The sequence below is a fragment of the Wasmannia auropunctata genome, unplaced genomic scaffold (genome assembly GCF_000956235.1).
Source record: "Wasmannia auropunctata unplaced genomic scaffold, wasmannia.A_1.0 LD336040.1, whole genome shotgun sequence".
Lineage (NCBI taxonomy): Eukaryota > Metazoa > Arthropoda > Insecta > Hymenoptera > Formicidae > Wasmannia > Wasmannia auropunctata.
Genome location: NW_012026850.1, coordinates 155,024 through 179,271, shown reverse-complemented (window position 1 = coordinate 179,271; position 24,248 = coordinate 155,024). Strand labels below are relative to the sequence as shown.

Here is a 24,248-nt window from a genome sequence, read left to right as displayed (position 1 = left end):
AACTGTTAAAAAAAAAAGAAAATTAATAGAATGTTGTAGTTTCAATGTAAAGTGATCATCCCAATTATGAGAATATTTAAGATTAAATTGGTTTTTATTAATTTGTGTAAATTTAACGGTCAAATATTAAAAAAAACTGCCAATGTAATTAAATATTTTATTTCAAAGAAAAATTATATATTCTTTTATTGATCAATTGTAAATTTTGGAAACATATTTCAAATGTAAGTTCCAATTACGGGTTAGTAGATTATTTTCGTGTTTCTATGAGATTATAGATTGCCTAATTCTGGGTGATTACAAAAAATTACCTGCTATATATATATACATATATACACACAGTGCGGTCCATAAGTTCCCGGACTGATTTTTTTGCAGCCTCCCCATTGACGCCATTTATCGGATGACTGTTGAACCACATAGTGTAAACCTTTTCGAACAGCCATGTTGAGTGGCATAATTTTAGTTGTTGAAGAGTGCGGACGTTTGATATAGCCTGGTGTTGTGTGTGTGCGTCACAGGCAGAGAAAGGATTGGCCAACGCAGCTAAAATATAGCCGTGGCAGCTAATGTGTGTTTTTAAAATATAAGGACTACTAATATTGTTACTGCCAAAGCTAAATTTATTAGTTGTTAAAATTTAGGCGCTACGGCAAAAAATATTTGCTGAAAAAATCAAATAATGTTTAGCTAATTCTATTGAGGAATATCCAGCAAAATGTTTACATTTTTCAGCAAAATTATTCTTTCTTTATGTCACTTTCTTAGCTACTCCTGTTAAAATACTTTCTATTTTTTAAAGATAAATATATGTGTTGCGAGATACAATTTTATTAGCTAAAATAAAAGGATATTTTAACAGGAGTAGCTAAGAAAATGACATAAGGAAAGAATGATTTTGCTGAAAAATTTAAAAGTTTTGCTGGATATTCCTCAATAAAATTAGCTAAACATTATTTGATTTTTTCAGCAAATATTTTTTGCCGTAGCGCCTAAATTTTAACAACTAATAAATTTAGCTTTGGCAGTAACAATATTAGTTGTCCTTATATTTTAAAAACACACATTATCTGCCACGGCTATATTTTAGCTGCGTTGGCCAATCCTTTCTCTGCGTGTGACGCACACACACAACACCAGGCTATATCAAACGTCCGCACTCTTCAACACTGCGGCTAAAATTATGCCACTCAACATGGCTGTTCGAAAAGGTTTACACTATGTAGTTCAACAGTCGTCCGATAAATGGCGTCAATGGGGATGCCGTAAAAAAATCAGTCCGGGAACTTATGGACCGCACTGTGTATATATATATATATGTATACATATACACAAATCCCTTATTCAATAAAGTTTAATTGTTATAAAATTTTATTATCTAGATTCTAGAACCTTATAAATGATACACATAACATATAAATTTTTAAAAGTATAGATAATAAATTGTTGTAATAATTAGTCTTATTAAATATTTATTTAAATATTCATATATTGCAGAAGGATTATAACAATAATAGCTAATAGGACTCGGTCCATAATTAAAATTCAATCTATAATTGGGATTGCTACCTTATAAGCGTCATACACGTACAAAATTTATTAGATTTTTATATAAATTTTTTTTATCTTATTATAATTACTTCTGCATTTTTCTGTTATTTAATATTGCAGAATTATTGAATGGAAAACATTTTTGTAGGTTTTCGTTTATTTACGACAATTATGAAACCTCTTGTAATTTGTATAATAATTTGTATAGCACACTTTGCGCCGAAAGCAAAGTGTTCCGATTTATTTGTCTACAGGCACTATCTCTTTTATCTCACAACGGAGCCTCATTCAAACGGACTTTCTCACTGTTTTTAAAGCGTGGTTAAAAAGCTTGTACACAATTTGTGCACTTTTGTCGGAGGAGAAAGAGGAGGAAGGGGGAAAAACCCGTTGGATCAAACCCAATAAAGTCGAAGAAAGCGATAAAGCGGTTAAATCGACGGCGCGTTAACAGGAAGCCCCGATCATTGTTTCGCGAAACCCGAATGGGAAAAGCGTGGCTCGTCGAAGGAGCGATGGCGCCGAGCGACGGGGAGGTGGCGCGGTATCGGGGTGGAAGACGTATACACTTGTGTTACCGTTCCTCCGTGTTGCTTTTATTAGACCCAGAGGTAAATCGTCATCGATTAAGGTAATGGGTAACGACGGGTGCAGACAATCCAAACCTGCCAAGTTTTACGTTTTCCAAGTTTCAACGGAGAGAGAAAGAGAGAGTGAGAGAGAGGGTCAGAGAGAGGAGCAAATGATTACCATTATCGGTTAGTTTATCTATCGTGATGTCGAGCGGCGCAGACAGCTCTCAATTTTGCATTCACCGCGGGGCAGACTCTCCAGAAAGTAGGTACTCTATTTCCGCCGGGATCAGGCCGCCGGGTAATTGATGAAAAGCAAATAACGAGCTTAAAATAGTACGCGCGGTCGCGCGGTTGTACGGATCCCGCTCTCTAATTGAGGGTGGTTCATCTTAATTCCGGTTGCACGAGAGAAGGACGCCCCTTGAGAGGCCTTTCCGGTAAACGTTCGACCGAGCGAGGGGCCAAGTTTCAAGGTGCAGTTAGGCGGCCGGCGCGGCGCGGCGCGCAACGGCGGGCGTCACGGTTTCGTTTTTCTGCGCTAATGGCTTTACGTGTCCGCGTGATTGAAGTAAATGCACCGCGATAAATGGATAGTTACCGGTGATAAACGAGCCGCGGTGTGGGCGAAGATATTTTTTACAGGCTAAAGGTATCTTCACCGGCGCACATTACTTACCCGCAAAAATGAAGCGAACGCGGTTAAGGAAGTTTGAAATAATTAAGGGAGTGGAGATGAAGTGTGTTGATGAAGTTCAAGATTGATAACGGTTAGATTGGAAGCAAATTTAAACAGTGATTTCCTTGATGCGGAGAGCGAGCTTCTTCCTGCAAATTCAATGAGAGTTAATTCGTACATCGGGAATTCTAAATTTCGAATCCAAATTTATTTATTTTTAAAATTAATAATAGTATAGGGTACAAGGGGCCAAGCTGGATATTCGTACTAACAATTTAAATTAATTAAAAATAGGGGAGACCAGGGCTCGTTGGCACAGTTTTCACAATTTAGACTTTCCTGTTTTTAAACAACTATTTATTATAATTAAATTATATTAATATGATAGAATAAACCTTTCTCTACATTTTTATGCCAGGAACGATTCTGTATACTGTATAGTTTCTTTGTAGTAAGTGAAATACGAACATGCTGCAATGTAGCCAATTTACCCCGATAGTCGGGTAAGTTGACACATATATCACAGTGTGAGTTAATTAAGCGGTAAACTCCATATTAAATTAATGAAAACATAATAGAAGTAAAAACAGATCTTTTAGAGTTATTTTGTAATGATCAAAAAGCAAAATGTTGTTAGAGAATAATATATGTAAACTATTTTAGATGTAGCTTATTTCAATACAGAAGTATTAAATAAAAAACGTTTTGTCATAATTAAGTTGCAATTGAATGGTTACACGCTTCTTACAGTAAATTAAACCAAGCTAACCTTAAATACGAGTCAACGTGCCCCATCTTTATACACAGACATATAATTTAAATCATTTTATTATAATAAATTATGATTATTACTCAAAATAATATGTATAATAACAAAAACTTTTTTTTTATCTAATAATACATCACTTAGATTTTTCTCTCTAGCTAAAGAACATTAATGCAAAATTTTGAAACACTCGAAAATTTACTTGCCTTCTCTTAAATCAGATTTTTCTCTTTCTTTATACTGAAATACTTGTTTGATTTAAATGCAACTTAGAAAAGTGAGCCTATGTTATAAAAGAGATATTTTACTGTAACTTTTTCGTTGTTTCTTTAATCATATAAATACATGAACGGAGTGCCAATTTGCCTCTTGTGCCAACGAGCCCCGGTCTCCCCTTTAATTAATTACCTATGGTAATTTACATCCAAACGATCGTTTTGGCTTGACATCAAGCCTTCCTCAGTGATCTTTTACAAATTCTTAAAAGCGTGTGTCATATTCGTCTGTTACATAAAAATGATAATTATGGTCGTCGATGTTCCTTAGATTTGTCGCATTAGTCTAATGAAATTGTTTCCATTACAACTGTCGAGAACGGTAAAGATTCTTTGTCGTGTATCAATTTAATCAATGAATTTTTATTATATTCTTAAACCTTGCCATACTTGGAAATAATGGTAGGATGGAAACTTATTTCTTTTTCTTCTATCAAGAACTTGTTATATTTTATTCTAACTATCTGTTTTTGCACGGTTATCGCGTAATCATTCCAGACTTTATCTCATTCTTGCTTCTCTCGATGGCTATTTTTTACTCTTTAAGTAGTTAATAATATCGACGGTGTATTACAGCATCCTCCTTTTCTACTCCCCGACAACGTTCCTAATATATACACGAATATAATTATCTTGGCTTTTATTAGCAGCGTCTAATTCAATATTTCGCCCACAAATCAGAAATGCAATCGCTATACTAGAGGATAATCTTGTAGCCAGATAGAGCTCTTCAAGGATCTCACGCTGCGTTGCCTTGCTTCTAATTTGCGCTTCGTAAACAAGTTACTCAATCGAGGCGTAAAAAAAAGGGAGTCTCGAGTCTGAACGCGCCTAGATACGAAGTTATGGAATTCGTGTCAAGAGGCAAAATTAACGTTCTCGAGGGAGGTACGCCGATTAAAGGGAAGAAGATCGATTGGTGAATAACCGGCGCTGGAGGATTGCAGGCGCCTCGATATTACTACGAATTCCTGGGCTACCTGATTTCATACCGTTGCTGACGTGGTGTATGCACATTTATCTTTACCGCGTAGGATTGCCGTTTCGGCCGAAGGTACTAAAGTCCGCAAGACGTGCGGTACTGCAAATTTAACATTGCGGTGCTCGTATTATCGACGAATCATCTACGACCGTTTGAGAAACGGTGTTATATATAGCAAAAAAAAGCATTAGGCATGGCGAGGAGACTCTTAATTATAATTAAAGTGTTAACCGCTAGTCTCTAACGACAAACGTCATCGAAGGGAAAAGCGGCAGCGGAGTTTCGGCGATGGCGATACAAAATGCAGTTCGATTCGACTTGGTTTCGAACCGACTCGTTATTGTTTGCGTTCCGATTGAGTCATTGTAACGGACTAAATTGACATCAGAACTATGCAACGCGATCTGAAAGCCACGACCGAAGCTTTTGTAGACCTAGTCATCCCCGATCGTCACATTCGCGCAACATGGCTTCGAGCATTTGTATAGCCATGAATTGCTCGCAGCCCCGTATACTGGCAATTTCTCCTGTGGTGCTTTAGAATGGGAATTTTGATTGTCTGCGGGTTAATACATTTTTTTATTTCTTTCACCGGAATTAAACAATCTTTCAAGAAGTATACATAAATGTATATGTATATTATTAACTCACGCGTTGCTTTAATTTAGTAATTAATGAATAATATTTTGCGGAACCATTAAAAAATTATTATAATTTAAATGCGATACTTGGAGAAAGACTGTCACATCTAAAAATATTTATATAAAATAAAATATTTACATAAAATAAAAATATGTATAATACATTAAATATATAATTTACACTGTATATAATACGAGTATATAGGATAAAGGCACTAGTTTTACATTACTCTAAAGAGACTCATATTTTTATCCAGAAAAATATCCAAATAAATATCAAACAATTAACATAGATGTAATTAATTATAAAAAAACATTTTATAAATGATTTTTTATAATTAATTACATTTATGTTAATTGTTTGATATTTATTTGGATATTTTTCTGGATAAAAATATGAGTAGGTTCAATTTCAGTACTATTTTATATTTTTTAATTTTAATTGAATAAAATAATGAAAATTATTCACAGTTAGACCCCTGTCTCTAGTTGTAGATCAGACTACCCGCGAAACGTAATTTTAATTGAGTACGATACTGATTTTTTTTCATGAAATCTAATGCTATTTACTACCTCCTGTAAAAGCCATAAGGCAATCCTTATAAATAATAAATTTTGAATAAATTTTTAAAGACGCCTCAATTGATATTTCACGTTTTAGTATTTAATGAATATCAATAAAATGTGTAGTCTTGTTGCTAATAAACAATGACGATTGATAAAGATAACACAAATGTTAAAGAATTTTATAATATGCGCCATTTGTTAAAACATACAATAATTATTTATTGTATGTTTTTGGCCTCATGTAAAGAACTGTGTTTCAAGACCGACCAAAATACGGCGCGCAGTGGCTGAATATTGTAAAAATTATTACACAACATCCGTGACTCGCATTGGTGTTACTTCTATTGTTGGTTTACTTGATGAGCCTTAATTCCTTTAAATTTATTTTAATAATTATTTAAATACAATAAATTATTTTAAAATAGTGGCCGATCCACGTCTATTAGTGCCTTTATCCTAATATAATTCACTTAAATGATAAATATATTTTTATTTTAAGTATATTACACTGTTAAATCTATCAGTGTCAAATTTAATCTTAATTAAGTTGTCACTGCAGGATCTTACTTAATAAATAGTTATTTTTAACTAAAACAATGGAATTTAACCCAAATTTGGGTTAAATTTGAATTATTAAACTATTTTAAATTATTTAAAATAGTTTAAATAAAATATAAAATAAATATAAAATAAATAATTAAATATAAAATAATAAATATTAACTCCACCGTTTTAGTTAAAAATAACTATTTATTAAGTAGGAGCAGTGGCAACTTAACTAAGATTAAATTTGACACTATAGATTTAACAGTGTATATATGTATTTTAGTATATTTTTTAGTATATTATATACATTTTTATTTTACAAAAATATAATTATTATCTTTATTGTAAGGAATTGATGAAATGATAATTTTAAGCTATTTATTTCCACGATTTATGTTATTGTCACGAAAATCCGAATCGAATTTGTATTACCTATTTCGAGGCCTTTACATTTGGCGAAGACGGCCGAGAAGATGGGTAGGACGCGGCAAGGCATCCAGCAAGATGGATGGGCGGGCAGATGTCCATCACTTCCGGATGCCAACGGAAACTAGACACAAGGGACGAACCGCGTTTCGGGTCACTCAAAGGATCGCGGGAATACCAAATCCAATCACAGAGTGTTGTTTATAGCATGTGATCCGCTTCTGCACATTCTGTAAATTCAGCCTTATCTTACCTAATTGTCATAAAGTAATAAACGAAGAAAATTGCGAGAGGAGTACAAAAATCTTTTGTACTTTTACAATTAGATATTTTAAGCAATGCTAGTGAAAAGACTTTATAATAAGTCAGCCATACTTTCAATTCAATTTAACTCAAAGACTCGGCGAATTAATATTATTATTTTTTTTAGTAATAAGTATTGCTAAAATAGTTTAACGTTTTTATTTTCCATCTGCTGCATCTCATAAATCAACCATTAAATATGAATTTTCGTAGAAATATTATTTCATGTGAAAAATAGCAATTAATAGAAAACGTTTAATGTGTTTCCCTACTTTGAAAAATATGTTTTTTGTAACACATTGCCGTCTTGCAATTATTTATTAATTTTTTAGAAGTTACTGAAAATCCCGATTATACTACAGGTAGTTTTCAGTGCATCAATATTTGAGTCGTTTGCCTTACAAAATTTAATAGAGTTGTTGCAAGGCCACTTTATTGCCGGCCTTCCTTTGACCGTGATTTGTATTTGATGCTATAGTTGCACTCTGTTTCCTCAACGTCGTTCTCGTTTCAAATATGGCAATATCGATGTCATCTCCCTTTTCTATTTCATCCCACCACGTTATATTTCTGCCTCCCTTATTACCTATTCTCTCGATGCAGAGACATTTGCCTTTGACATGCGGGAGTGTTGCATCGCGACTACAGCCATTATAATGCATATCTCACGATTCCCGAGTACAATCGGCAGTTTTCTACGATTCGATCGCCTCTGCTGAAACTCGGCAGGCATTCCTTCCGAATTTTGTCGTTGCAGCTCTATTGGTTGCACGCGATGAAAATAGCTACCTGTATATTAATAATTTATGACAAACAATTAAAGCGTGCCGGCATCGTCTCTGGTTTCAGACCGAAGAATGAGTTATAATTTTACATGGATTTATATACCTACAAGACGATTCGCGCGACTGTCGTCTCTCTCTCGCTTGATAAATTTTACGCCCCGAAACTGCGGATGATTATCTTATCAGAATTACATAAGTAATTGCGCGAGTCTCGACTCGACTTTAGTCATGAAAATATCTTTCCAATTTCGCGGCTGTGTAATTCGTCGCTCTCTTACCGCCCGCTCCGATATAATTGAATTCCGCGTGATCTAATCGTTTCGCTAATGGCATTGGTAAGTCGCGCTCGAGCCTTCGGTTTTTATTTCCGGCGGAAAGTGCTAATAAAAACGAAGCGAGACTCGTTGTCTCCGCTTCGTTCTTCCTTCTCTCTCTCCCTCTCTCTCTCTCTCTCTCTCTCTCTCTCTCTCTCTGTCTCTTTGCCTCTAGCAGTGTCTCAGACCGACCCTTTAATTCATCTCCCCGCAGATTCACCCCCCCCCGCGGCCGCTCTTTTCTCTCCTACTTTCCCCTCCTGGGGGTTTCTCCAGGGACGGGGCACCATCATAACAGCGTTTTCTCGCGCGCACGTGGAATACAAAGCGTCGTCGAATCTACGAGTCCCAGGAGCGACGGCACGACTTCGTCCTACCGAGCAGGACATGGTCGAGGCGCGCTACGAGAGAATCGGGAGTTATCGCGAACTGAAAGGAACGATAATAGCCCAATACTTTGTTATTCGCGGCGCGTTTCTTCGACTGTTTCTAATCCGTCATCTTTTTATTACCTTTGAACTTTTGTACCTCTGTACTACGTACGCTACACTTGTACGAATGATACTAAGGGATATTGAAATCGATCATAACTTTATAACTTCGACGATTCGATATTTGATACATTTTCTCTTAATTATTTTAAAATACTATAAATTTACTATTAAAAACTATTGTAAAAAACTATAACTGGATACTTATACATTATAGGTAATAATCTTGCGATAAGTCAGCATAAAAGCACGAAAAGAACAGTTTTGTTGAAGCAAAATTTTAGCTAGACAAAGATCTGAAAATAATTTTGTTGGATCATCAAAATAATTATGCAGGAATAATTATACTCAAACTGATTGCTAGAATTGTTAAAACTTTTTACAGCATTGCTTTTGAGCATCTTACGTAATTATTTTAACGGTTTAAAATTATTTTCAAATCTGTATTAAGTTAAATGTGTAAATATGTCAGCAAAACCATTCTTTTTACAAGAAATTAACATATTAATAAATAACAATGTTAATAATATATTACTTGCTCTTAGGCATTTATATACACTACATTCTTAAATTGTAGAAGCTAAGCACGTAAAAAGACATTTCTTATTTATTTAAAAAAAATAAAATATAAAAATAAGCTTAATGAGCTATACTCTAAACACCATTATGTACCCCATATATCATAAATAATCTGTCATATAAATATTACTTTGATATCTCACATTTTTTTAGTGTTGCAATTTTAAAAGACAGCAGTGTATACTTTAATAAGATTAATAAATTTTGATAATAATGACTTTAAATAAATTAATTTTTTCGTAATATTAAGCTTTACTACATGATACAATATATAGTTATAATGTATGTTATATAAATCTTATATAATTGTGATATAAATCTGACATATATTTTTTTCTGTTCTAGGTAAGTCCGCTTTGCGATTATTTCTGCACATCTAAATATATAAGTCCCACATAAGTTTCTCATCAAAATACGGTAAGATTGATTATTTTTGAACGTGAAATCTACTATGCCGGGTTCTTTAGCCGTCATAAATAATTATAAGTTTTCAAATTGTAGTCTTTATTTTATATAATAAAAAATTGTGTTCTGTTACAAACTTTTGCATGTAATTACAAACATTATGGTACGTAATAGCATCGAAACTCCTAATCTTTCTTTCGAGACTTGTGATAATTTGTGTTGAATTTTTAACATATCCGAGTGTTAATTTAACATAATGTGGTAATTTGGTTATTTAAATATTTTGTGTTGAATTTTGTTGAATATTTAATATTTCTTATGGTTGGTATTAAAATAACACAATTTATGGGGAACTGTGGTAATCTAAATAATATAAAAGTAATATGTAAAAATAAAAACTTTTAAAACGTAAATTTTTAAATAAATCAATAAAAATGAATGTACGTATTAATTAACATATAAATGTTAATTTTACTGAAGGAATATGTTTTACACAATTTACTTCCAAATTGTGTCAAAATGTTACATTTTATTAATTTGTACATAACGCTTGTGCTACTTTCTAACATAGACCTATTCGTCTTATGATAAATTAACACAATGGTCTAAATGGACTGTGTTGAGGAAAGTGAAATGTGTTAAATATGGCACAAATTTTCCAACTGCATTGAAAGAGCCTGCTAATAAGGTAATTTAAAACCTTATTAAATATAGCTATGTAAATGTAGCCTCCATGATATATTTATCTTTGTTTTAACGATGAGGAATAGTTAGACACGTATATACATACATACAAGACAACATGACAAGAATGACGGAATTCATCTGACGCAATTTGTCACGTCTGAGTACAAAGCCCACCGTAAATATTTCCCTATGCACATATGGTTCACCACCAAATAATCACCCTTGCGCATGCATCTTAATCTTTGCTCCTCTCCCGGCATCTGACTCTACGCTCATCCTACGATGATATTTTACGTGTCCTACGATACCCTCCGCACGCTCTGTGCTTCATTTAGGACCGAATGTAGTAAATCCGGCGTAATTTGGTGCGCCATGTTTGTGTAAACTCAATTCGGCACGGTTAGTTTTTGTCGCAAGGTTTAAATTTTGATTTCGTCATTTGAGGGCTTCTCTTTCATTGCATTGTTCCATTAATTGAAACGTTTAAAGGCGATAGTTAAATATCGTTCTCTATTTTATTACAGCATTTCTCCCATAAAAATCTTTTGTGTCCGCGGTTGCATGTAACAATGCCCGGACACTGAGGCTGGGATTTATTTCTCGTTACCGACACGTCGAACATTTCCCTTGTTATAAGCCTGCTCGTCCGCGCAGATAACATCATCGAAGATGACCGTTTCGATAGTGCCGAGCGTAGGATATTGGCGGCTTTTATTCGGCTTTTTATTCCCAAAACGTACGTTACGTATTCCGTGATGTACGCGTGACTTACATTCTTCCAAGATAACAGCGTTTGGAAACTAGCGAAATGAAAATTTTCGGGCTTTGTTTCGTGCCCGATATCGACATAACCGATCCGCAAGTCTGTCAATCGTCAAAGTGGAATAATAACTGACGTAATATTCTTTCTGACCAAAATTGTGTTTTCGATCGGAAAATTTTCGTCAAGTTTTTGAATTTCGAAAAATTTTTGTGTGTAATGTAACTATATTTCATTAGTTCTATTAATTATAAAACTTCTTATAAAAATGCATCAATGTATGTATAATTTTAATAAAGTTATGTATAATTCAAAAATTATATTATAAAAATTTAAATTATATTATATTAATATTGTAATAATAAAAAATTATATTATATTCAAATTATATTAAAAAGTTACATGTATTTATTAACTTCTTAAAAAAATTAATATGTGAATATTTTACATATATGCATGTACGTTATTTCTATTCTATTACTAATGACTTCTACATCAATAAAATTTGCTGCTTTGTCTGTATTGTAACTGTATAAAATTTTCCTTTCTCTTTCAAAAAATTTCCGCAACATTAAAGATCAGCCTCCGTGAAATGAACGTGAAAGATCGTGTCGATAACACGTTCTAGCCTTAATTAATAATTCGCATGATCCACAATTTGCGAAGGGAAGGTTCTTTGGGTAGCCTTGAGCCATTTTTTTATCCACTACGCTACAAACTCAACTACTCAACCTTTTTTTCGAAACACCGAACTCGATTAAGCTTCTTGTTTGGGCGCGCCGCGCACGATTATTCCCGGTCAGAAATGCCAAACTAATTTAAAACTGTTTATCATTAAGAGGTATGAATAGAAGTATGTTTCTGGCAGTTTAATTTGAAGTAAAAATGGTCATTGCGGCATTTTCAATTTACAAGTAATTAACAAACTGCGTAAATTCGTCGTTGCCCCTGTGCGTGGCCATTGCCGTATATAAATAAATAAATAAAAATTCTCGTAAGTAATCGTTGTCCATAATCAAGTTCTCGTTAACTGAGAAATCTAATTGTAAGACCTGAAAGTATAGCGTTTTAAGTGTTCAGTGAAATAAAAAAAATCACTAATTTTTGTACTTTATTTTTATAAGAGCTACTTATGAAAATTATATTTACTGTATCTTTAAAATTAAGTTAAATAGATGCAATTTAAACACATATGCACACATTGCAACTACCACCACTGACAGTTACTATTCAATTTTTTTTTCTTTCAAAGTAACTTCACGTGATCAGATAGGAAAATTAAATTATATTTTATACAAAAGTGTTTCTGTTATCTATTTAATTTCGAGAGGTAATTTGAATTGAAATGCCGGAAGCGAGTTGCGGTTGGCATCTTCATCCTCATCTCGGCGCTTTTTTTCCAGGTAATCTGTACCAGCATCGCTGTCGAGTAGAACTGTTCAAGATGTAGGTGTGATAACGAACTAATACGGGTTACGATGTAATCTGCATAATAATGCGCGGGCGTTATTGGTCCGTGGATTTCTCTTCGGCTGCATACAGATTCAAAATTACTGAGACGCTTTCGAGCTTCTCGCGTCGTACACGTGATGATAGAAGTTGAATCAGTGCGCCCGGAATTTCAGCCTTCTTTCCCTCCCCTCCCCTACGCCGATCGTGGATTGCCGCTGAATTTTAATGGCTCCTAAAGACACCGGGACTTCTCCGTGGCTTTAAATTTATTCCGCCTGTTTTCCGCCTCTCGGCCGGCATTACTTACAATTTAATTATGATATGTACCGAAGGAACCGCGCTAACATTGAATTATTTTCCCATGACCAAAAAGAATTGGTAAAAGTTACCTCGAGGATGGCCATCGAGAAAATCCTGCACAATTAGAAATTATAATTTTTACAATAATCTCAATCCGTTATATATATTATTGCATTGATATTATTAATTGATATTATTATAATTGCTGGGTCAATTTAACCTTTAAACCACTATATCGGTCTTACAGACCGCTATTGAAACGTTACTTGTCAACAATTTTCTTATTTATCACCATTTAAATATATTTTAGTTCTATTGTATATGAGATTTTTTTGTTAATTCTCACATTAAAACATAATTTTTCTTTTCCTCATCAACAAGTACTCAGAAAACATACATTTTTATTATAATTAACTTATAAAATTAGCGAGAGCATAATAGCGGTCTGTCAGACTGACATTGTGCAGTTAGTGTGATTTTTTTGGACGTGGTGGTTTAAAAGTTATTTTGCGATATCACGTATGCAGTTCGATTTAGAATTGTATTTTAAAACCGACAGATAATCGGTACTTTTCGTGAAATGGAAATTGTAAAAACACAAAAAAAAATTATTTATAGTCAAACCAAAATCCGATTTGACCGAAAAGGTCCAATCGGTATTATATCTACATACTTTGTTTCACACACATGATGATTCATAGTTATGATGAGCGGATTAAAAATTAGAAACTCCTCCGTTTATCCATTTTCTCTCTATTTTAATTCATTCTGCTGACTATGTCTTGGTTGCTGTAAAGTAGTTACTCTTATGCCTCATCAATTTACTTTTCCCGCAACGTGAGCTCTTAACTTCAAATCCCATTCATCATCCAATTCTATTCATCTGATGCCGTTCCTATATATTTATTAACTTTACCGTGAAATATATCGCATGAAGTAATTATTAAAGTTAAATAGACATCACGGGGAAAATCGGGTCGTTGCCGGGGAAAACTTACTCGGCCGAGATCGATTTTAATATCCTTCAGATATCGCGACTGGAATTTCCGAAGTATGCGCCGATGTACTAGATAAACTTTATTACGAAGTTACGCCATATTCCTCCCTCGCTCCCCCATATACGGTTGAATAATTTTAATTATCAATCTGCTAAATTTCTATCATTTCATCAGAGAAACACCCTCGAATCGGAAGATTTTGATCCGTTATTAAACGCCTTTTATCATCCGGATGCCGCGTCACAGCGTGGCGCGCATCGTACATCAACCATTTCCGTGGCGCGGCACCGGATTTTTTTTTCCCCACCCACGGGTTAAGCCCATTGTAGATTTACGACGGTGCGCTAATACCACTTTGAATGTCTGATACGTTGTAATTCCGCAGAAACTCCGCAGTCGAGCTCCCACTTCCGGTGGCCGTTGAGAACTTTGCCGATAACACTATGTTGCGGAGAGACAACCCAACCTCGACCGTCTCGACGACCATTTGATTTGCGTTTAATTTCTAGATGCTATTTCGGTTTTTACTCGTCCTCCCCCCCCCCCTCCCTTTCTCTCTATCTCCTGCCCACTTCCCCAATACGACAAGACTTGCGCACCGTTGCATCACGGATCAGTTCCTTAATTCGCCGCAGTTTCGGTACTCGTTAACTACGAGCTTTATCGCAAATTGGATTTGGCCCCGTTAGAGTTACAGATACCTTTTTTTCTACTTCACTATTGGAAATGGTGAAGTACCTGAACGTTATGCATGTATTACATTACACGCCGATTTGCCAGAAATAGCCCAGTTTCATAACAATAATTGTGAAAGAGGAAAACGCTCATTAATATTACAGAGAAATTCCGCGATATATGCTATGTATTTATAGTAATATTTTAATGTGATACAATGTGATTCAATATTTAGTTAACTCCCAGGTGTAAAATTTAATTCTTTCTCTTTGGCACATTTGCCTTTCATTGAAAGAACAAAATTAACATCTCGAATTAGCGTTGACATTAATTCTTTCGTGTCCTTTTAACGGTTTTGCGTAGATAAAATTTTCACTTCCGTTGCATTACTTATATTCTCGTTGATAATTTAAAATGGTATTATAAAAACTGGCTTAATTTTTCATACCGTTTCATCTGCTTGACAGTATAAAGGTATAATTATATTCTTAAGTCTGCCTCCGCAATTGTGTAGGTAGATCTGAATGCTACCCTATTGTATCCACGATATTTTCAGCTGGTTTCTTATCTTAAACTTTTGTATACGACACGTGTAATTCGATATGTCAAACGGATATCATGCCCACGAGCGATTAAATTTTTATCTCATTCTATTCCAGAAATATTCTTTGATCTGTGCCCATGTGTGAGCATAGATACGAACGCGCGTACGATCAATCACTGTATATACAATCAATCAATTTTTTCTCTCTCTCACTCACTCTCTCTGTCTCTCTTCCCCTGATAAAAAAAATAATTAAAATATATATAAAAGTATAATATTATTATTTTGATACATAAAATATAATGCAGAAAATTTATTTTACAAATAATTAAAAGTTTAAATTTTATCTCAGAATTTCATTGTCTTAAATTTTACTTTATAATTATATAATTAAAACATTTAATTTTGTCTCAGAATCCCATTGTCTTGGATTTCTTATTTTTTAAAAGTCTGAATATTTAAAAAGTCGTAAAGTAATAAAAAGTGATTTGATTTTATCTCTAAGAACTTTCATAAATCTTTCTCATAATTCTCAAAGTGACTTATATAACTATAATTAAATATTTTTAATATCTATTATCAATATCAAATTGAGGTATTATCAATTTAATTAATCGTTAGTATAGATATTTTTGAAAAAAGGAAAATCTTTCAGGGAGCTTCTAATAAAATTTGCATATATATACATATATATCACACTTTTACTTAAAAAGTGACACAATTCAACAAATTAAGTTTTCCAATAAAATTTTAAACTTGACAAAAAATTGGCGACTAATTAAATATCGGCAAAAAATATATATTCTCAACGTAATCAAATGTCACTTTTGTTATTTTTGTTACATAACTCTTAGAAAAATCATCCTTTTTATGTTGTAACAATTTTAACAATTTCTTTTAAAAATCTTTTTTAAGCTGTGATTTTTTAATGAAGTTAAATTAATTCACTTTTGAGGATTGATTGAGTAATATTAATCTAATTCATGGTAATAACTTGAAAATTACGTTATTTTCAGTCGTGTCACTTTTGAAATAAAGATACGATACGTACGTACAGCTTATGACATTTGAAAATATCATGAATCACAATACTGAAGCCATGAAAGATAACGGAATGAATTGCTTAGTAGCTCTTGGAAAGTTCAAGACCCATCGGATTATTCGTAAAAGTTCAAACGATTAAATTTATAAACGGCCATGCCATTCTTATTTTATAGATTTCTTATTGGACTGCTATTTGCAGATGCGTATTTAGATTACGCTTTCTCTTGCATAAAAAGTTGATGGAAAACGGTTGCGCATGATACGAATTTCATAAATGCCTAGAAATGGCAAAAGTTCAGAAATCTGAAATTATTTCTGGAGCGAAGTGACAATGTTCTGATCTTACCTCTATACGAAATTCTATTATTAGAAATTTGATATGGGTAAACATATAATATTGATTATTATATGATGACGTGATCCAAGTTATATTGATTATTTCTTTGGCGTACATTTATTAGTTATGCAATCTCCAAATTATAAAAGTGCATAGATGAACATTTATATACACATATTTAGAATATTGCAAACCTAAAGAACTTATCAAAAATCTGTCTTTGCACAACTGTAAAAACAATATGAATGTAATATTTAATTTCAGTTTTTTTATTGTTATATAAATTTGGTTGCATATTCTGGACATTCCCGATGTTTATCTTGTCATTCACATTCAACATGTTGCAATACAAAAAACAAACAAAATAAATTAAAAAGAAAAGCAATATGTATTTAAACTTTATTAAAGGTTAAAAGTTTGATTGGATAAATATGTGGATAAAATTAAATTTTAATTACACGGTATACGAGAAAAATATTATCCATCAGTTCTGATAAGAAAAATCTGAAATATGTAAAAATACACATATTCCTTCTCTGTTATCCATGTGTACGACACACTACATTTAAATGCTGCGGTATCGCGAAGGCTTGTCGACTATCGGATATCGTTAACTCCCTTTCCCCAAAATAAACCACGTTACCCTATTTTAGACGGATCATGCCGTCGGATTAACAATTTAATTATACGGAGAAGGATCCGAAATTATTAGCGGTAGAATATCGTATAAGTCTTGAAATTGAACTTCGTGTATTTATCAGTACAGAATCTTCGATGTGTATTCGCAAATTGAAATTTATCAAGTCTCGCAATCACACCATTTCCAGTACCTTGCATTTTATGGTTCAACTTCCTCGATAAGTTATCTCGATCTCAAATTAGTACTTATATGGATCGTTATTAAATCACTTTTTAATGAGATTCCTCATATATTGACATTATTTATGAATATGAGATAAGTCTATTTAATTAACAATCGATTAATTAAAAATTATTTTAATAATATTATACCACTAACGATTATTGGTAATGGCATTAAAGGCGTGCTCTTCAAGTTCGTTTAATATACAGTCTTCTTATATATATATATATATATATAGGTATATATATATATATATATAATATTCCTCGATAGCAAGAAGTGAACGCGAGACATATATAAGTCAATCAAAAAAGTCTATTGCTGCACCGCGCATTATATTTTCACGTGGTGATAAGAAACAACAATTCTGCGAGAATATTAGGGATCCTTAGAGGCCACCTTCAAGGATTATGATATTTAATTAAGGCCAAGCTCAAGCTGATGCTGCAGCTCGCACGGAATATGGCTCGCGTTTGTCGGGCTAGGTGTACTGATATAGTAGCTCACGTAGCGCGGCCGTGTAAAGAGAGTACACAGGTACAAAGTGGAGAAAGGAAGTGCACTCGACCGTGGAGACGCTTATTTTAACAAGTGTTCGCGATAAAGTCTGCCAAGATTCAACGCGACGACGCGACGGGCGGCGGACCGTTCCGGCGGTAATTCAAGTACCGGGGTCCTATATAGGGCAATCGATATCATTACGCGTGCCCTATCTACGCTTATCTCTCTTTTATGCTCGTTCTTTTCCGCCGCCGATACGTAGGTATATACCTCCCGCGTGCATTGGCCGAATTTTACTGACACGCTTTTGGCGCGCTCGTGCGTATGCGCGCGACAGGAACGCAAAGCTGTGCGCCAATTTAAGCGCCACTGTAGCCTGCAAAAAAGGTCGAGAGTCGCAGGGAGTGCGCGTGAGATGGCTTTGATTGTACTTATTACCACGGCGGATTGTGGCAAGGACATTAACGTCCGAATGACCCGGCGCAATAATTTATAATTTGCATCGATTTCAGTCGATTTACGTGTGCAATAATTTATAATTTGCGCGCTTCTCGGCGCCGTTGTTATTTTGATATAGCTGAAGTGGGAGTAGTCGCGTTTCTAATTATTTTATAATTATATCGCGTTATGTTTTACACAACAACGTGTTATATTAATTTCCAAACATTTTAACGTCGTTTTATATATAATATTATTAAATTAGTAATTTTTTAATATAAATGGAACTAGAATTATTATTTTAAAGGGCACTATTCTGTTTAATATCTAAAAATAAAAATTTTGTTTAAAATAAAAATTTCTATAAACGTTTGAAAAGTGTTCGAAATTATGGTTATCGTAAGATGCGGGGTAATTGCAATTTCGAATATTCTAATAGGATTTTGAATAATGAAATTGTGGTGGCATACGATTGAATTGCAACAATGCACCACGATATAATACCATAGTAATGTGATATATAATTTAATGTTGTAATTCGCTGGTCAATTATTGGAACTGTATTAATAGTAAAATTCAATAGAACACACCACGACAAAGTGACTTGTAATTCACTATTATAATTTAATTCTGAGGTAACAAACGCGCGCGCATGAACCAGCTGAAATCGTCTTGCGGCGTACGCAGAAATTAAAGGAATTTATTATTATTAGATAATTTTAACATGAGCAAATTACTTACAATAATTAGTATGAAATGCCTGTGAAAAGATTTTAAAAAATATATTATTATTCGATCATTTTAATATGAGCAAATTACTTATACAATAATTAATATAAAATGCCTGTTAAAATATTTAAAAAATTTTTTTGCAGATCAGTATCTATATAAGCGGTAGGAGAAAGCTTACATATCGTGTCAATTCATAAATTTTGCCAGCTTTATAAAAATTTTAAAAGAAGATAAATATAATATAATCGATAAACTTGTTCTGTCACTTTTTTGCCGTCAAATCTCTATTCCAACTGTCAGAAGTTTAATGTGATAAATACGCGCGATAAGTACATTAAGTAACTTTGATATTTAAACCTTTGACTATATAAGTATGGACTAATAGTAATTAACTTCATACGTGTCGTCAAGCTGAAAGATGTAGACTCCACCCCAATTAGTAATTTTCTGCGGAAAGGGGGAAGGCTTCTGTGAAATCAGCGTGTTTACGACGTGTAAGGGAATGGTGTTGAGTCTGTTTTTAATTTCTTTCCGTCGATTTGAGATTTGTTCCGGCTCTCTATCAATTGTCAACATAACATTTAATACATTTTGATATATTTGACATTTTTCTACTGACTAGGGTGAAGCCTAAAAATCGAAGTTCAATACCTCAACTAACTTCAGTTTGACGACATCGGGCATATGTCTTTTATATAGTAAAAGTGGGGGGGACTAGCAGTCCATATTTATATAGTCAAAGATTTAAACATCATACATTTTTACAATTTATTACTTTAAATTGACAATATGGAAGGCCATCAATAGTATCGCATGAAAGTATTAGTACAGTTAGTACACGGAAAGAACAATTTTGCTGAATCCAAATCTGAAAATAATTTTTGTTCAATAGTCAAAATTATTTTGTGCGAAAGTCAAAATAATTGCTAGAATATCAAAATGTTTTATAACAATACTTATCAGTTTTAACATTCCAACAAATTATTTTAATGATTCAATAAAAAATTATTTTCAGATCTGTTTTTAGTAAAATTTTTAGGTCTTTCAACAAAATCGGTCTTTCCGTGTAAATATACGTGCGTATACACATTACGGATTGATTTGATAAAATCACGAACGACGTAACAAGTTTATTTTTTTTTTATCATAGATAAATGATGGATATCGAATCCCCGTTGCTACGCAGCCGCGTGATTTATATACGTGGTTATTCAACTCTCATGTGCGTTATGTTTACGCGTTAATGCCATCCGGCGCTAAATAAAATCGATTGCGTCCACAGCGCTGATTGCGCCGCGACGCGTCGTGGTTTACATTTGTATGTGGATGTATGTACATATCATAATTAAGCTCGCAATTCTAATGCGTTCCGACGTAAGTTTGGGATTTGGTGCCGCGCGTACTCACCCGAGTGGAAGATGAAGCGCGCGGGCGAGTGCGCAATCTGTACAAATGCATGCCGCCACTCTCGTTCGCGCTTCCACCCCTCCCCCTTTGGATTTACTGCTCGCGGTCGCTACGCGCTTTTCCAAAAATTGTTTTATCGAACGTGCATTTAAACGTAGAAACGCAGAAATAGGAATTGGGGAAATGTGGAAATGAGAAATGCAGACAAACAACGGCTCTTGGCAGACAAACAGCGTCTGCAATATGGAAAGGGGTTAATTGCGGTCAGGATACGTCTTGTCGGGGTAATTTGGAGTTTACAAGTTCTCATAAAAATTCGAATCTATTTTTACCGTTATTAATAAAATCTAATAACGATCGTTACTTTTTTAATAAATATAATGTAAATTACTTTTCGACGAATGCATGTGAAAAAATGCCTCTCTTCAATTATTTATTTAATCCATTTCAATGATCGAATAATATGGATTACAATGCCGCCAGGCGTTGCGGATAAATCTTAGTATAAGAATGGCCTTCGCAAAATGGATGACCTCCCCCATCATGTGACGCAGGGTCTTACCTTGCTACGTTGTTACCCTGAAGGGATATTTATAATAAAAACTATCATAAGATGCAAAAAAATACGCGCACGGGGGAAGGATGGGAAGAACTATTTTCGTTTTTCTCGGCATCCATTCACCTCGACCCACTTTCCTCCGGATGACTTTCCGATCCGGCCGTTATTTATATTTTCCGCCTGACGCGCGCGCCGGCTGTTCCCAAGGAGCCGGCCGGGCCTTGCATCTAGGCGCAACCCTTTGCGGAAGCCACTGTCCGTTCGTCCTCGTTTCTATTCCACGGCCACGCCGCGCCGCGCCGGGGGTTAGACGGCATAGACACTTAATGCGCGCGGTCAACCCCCGTTGCTAAAATAAAACTGCGACCGCCGCCGCGCCAGCACCGTAACCTTCGGAGATTCCTTATCGATCTCTGCGAAAGAGATGTTAAACATTTACACGCATTTTATGCTGCAGAACACGCGCGATTCAAGTATTCATGCGATTTGAGACGGTTGGTGCGACATTCTTTCTCTCGGAGAGAACTTCCGTGATAAAACGCTATCTCTTGCGCACTATTGTAGGGAAACATGAACTCGCGGAGGGATATTTTTGTCTGATTCTCCGATTATTCGATGCACTGCGTATAATAGAAGATTTCGTAATTATCGCCAAGCATTAACGTTATTATCTTCCATTCGATAAATCCGATAGTACCTGGGTATATTAGAGTAATTCAATTAATTCTTCATGCGATAATGTTTACTCTGATAACTACGAGAGTAGCTGTTTCCATTCGCGTTAATTGGCTTGGTAGTCAGTCTTTGATTATTTGCATAGCATGGTAATATCTCCGTCATAGTGTTTCAATATTATTCCATAATATTAATTTAACATGAATGAGGCCTCGACCAACCAAATGGCGTTTCTTTTTTTCTGTACGTCCCGCGCCTTCGCGGTAGGTCTATCTGAATTCTGATCTGATGCCCTACATACGTCCTTCGCGCCGCCCTCGGGGGCGCATTAAATTTCCGAAGATATTCTCTCAGAATTTGCCACGGATTTTCATGCGACCGGATATATTTGACGCTAAGACACCATATCCGTGTCACGGACTACGCGATATCTTTTCCTCGAGCTTATACCGCTGTGTGTACCTCTCTGCCTTTTGCGAGGCATAATAGGAAGATAGAAGCTTGTATATTTTTGGCATGAAAATTTACCATCTAAAGATGAATAATCAAAGATAATAAAGTAATGCAAACCGACACGGATATTAGTATGTATATAAATAATTTTTACTGTTACAATATTCAGCCTGCACACACAAAAAAGTGCGCGCCGCACTTTTTCGGTCGGTCTTAAAACACAGTTCTTTACATGAAGAAGCCGAAATCCACTGTAACGAATTAAGGCGCAGACATACGGAAAAAGAAACGCCATTTGGTTGGTCGAGTATTAAATTAATCACCTTATTTGTATTAAATTAATATTATGAATTAATACTGACAAGCAAATCAATATTTTTGCTAACAAGCATCTATAAGAATCCCCGCAAAGCTGTAAAGAATTTATTGCGAATAATATCACCTCATTCAGAATTTAAATCTGGATCTCCATATTTAAGGGTGAACGTCCTACCATTCGACTATTGAAGCATATATGACGATATTCTTCGCACAATAACATAATAATGTAATATATTTTTCAGGCAGAATGAAATATAAATGTAAATTGAAAGCAGTTAGATTTCCAAGAATAAGACATATATAAATAAGGTGATGAACTTTTGTCCTTTCAAACGACTTCATAAACCATGAAATTGTCTCTCTAATTCGTACTGACAAAATGAAAATAATTGTTGAAGCGACGTTATCGTTGTCAAGTATGACGGAATATCATTCGGAATCCGAATGTCTCTCTAAAAATAAGTTAAACGATTAAATTGCTCAATATTCAATAATATTTATGCAAATAATATTTGTACTCGGTTATATTACGGTTTCTGTTCTATAATTATACGTACAGTTTTATTATTCCAATTGCTACTTAACGTTTTTCAAATTTACTTTTTTCACTTTATACAAAGATAAAAAATGAATTAAATATTGTTTTCCTTATGTCTTACGATCTTTAGAAAAGGGATCTACGCATGGGATCCACGCTGATTACTGAAAAACAAATCCACGTCTTAGAATCGAGAATTCGCTAGCTCAGATTGCAAGGAGGACTTCTTGTTTTTCTTACATAGATTTACACTTACGTGTCTGTTTGACCACGTTATACTCAGAGCGATGTTCCACGTGCGCGGACACTGGCGGCTTCCGGCTTAACTTTCCTTGAGTTATAACGGTTTCAAAGTGAAATTCGGAATTGGCGAAAGTTTTCCCTGCGTATCGGCGAAATTTCGCTTACCTTTCTAATTTAATATTGTTACAGTTGTGCGAATCGATCGACATTAAAATGGAATTTTATAAACATCTTGCAAATAGGCACTATTTTCTCTTGCGTTTTTTTGTAAAACGGTCAAATATTGTTTTATCGAAATATTACAAACTTGCCATATTAATATTAGTTATAAGCCGTATTGTTCACTATGTAATACACGTGAGAGATTATCCTGTGGAGATTAATCACCTGAATTTCGAAACTTACGTGAGTATATTAGGATTATTCTAACGTAGCTTATTGTGCCTTAGTTACACAGATTACAATGATGTGGTATGGGTTTAATCTCCGGCGATTGAATTTAACGAAGCCAGAGATAGTCGTAGAGTATTCGTAGTCGCGGTTACTTACATCGTATCGAACTAATGGTCGATTCGCTTCATTGCCATCGTCTGAATCAAGCTATGGGCTTGAATTTTTTTACTTTTATATTATTTATTTGCTTACTCGTAAATTGTGTTATTTTAACAGTAAAAAATGTTAAATATCAATCTAATCACAAAATAATCTAATCACATTATACGTTAAATTAACGCTCAAATGTTAAAAATTCAACACAAACATTTTAAGGATCGTTTATAACACGAGTATAAAATATTTGCTACTTATATATATTTTTTATACAGGGTAAACCATTTTAAT

At 34.2% G+C, this 24,248-nt stretch overlaps 1 protein-coding gene and 1 long non-coding RNA gene across 2 annotated transcripts in view; both read left to right on the top strand.

Moving 5' to 3' along the window:
* LOC105451944 (thrombospondin-1-like) overlaps positions 1-24,248 on the top strand; it is a 202,787-nt gene that overhangs the window by 48,086 nt on the left and 130,453 nt on the right. The gene's annotated exons all lie outside the window — the stretch shown is intronic.
* Positions 12,525-13,234, top strand: LOC105451923. The gene is made up of 2 exons (XR_974643.1): positions 12,525-12,659; positions 12,733-13,234. It is a non-coding gene; the product is annotated as an uncharacterized LOC105451923 (long non-coding RNA).